This window comes from Penaeus monodon, chromosome 30 (genome assembly GCF_015228065.2).
Source record: "Penaeus monodon isolate SGIC_2016 chromosome 30, NSTDA_Pmon_1, whole genome shotgun sequence".
In the NCBI taxonomy this organism is placed as follows: Eukaryota; Metazoa; Arthropoda; class Malacostraca; order Decapoda; family Penaeidae; genus Penaeus; species Penaeus monodon.
In genome coordinates, this window is record NC_051415.1 from 32,592,886 (window position 1) to 32,593,193 (window position 308).

Genomic DNA, 308 nt, shown 5'->3' on the forward strand with positions numbered 1-308 from the left:
TGCCATTGTTATCACTATCATAAACACACTAACCCCCCACCTCTCCTCGTTATCGCTTCAATTCATCATCGTTGCCTTTGAACCTTCATCACACACACGCCATGCCCTGGGAACTGGACCCGAGAACGAAACTACACGAAGGCTGAAGGTCCTTCTCCTCACCTCCAGCAGGGGTTGGGGTTCCTTGGGACGCGTCTTGCCTCCATCGAATCCTCTCTCGGTCTTCGTCTGCGTCTGGGTCTGTGAGGATGGCGTTTTTCACTTTATTTTTGGTGGTGTTTCTTCCTTTTTTTTTGTTGGTGTCACGG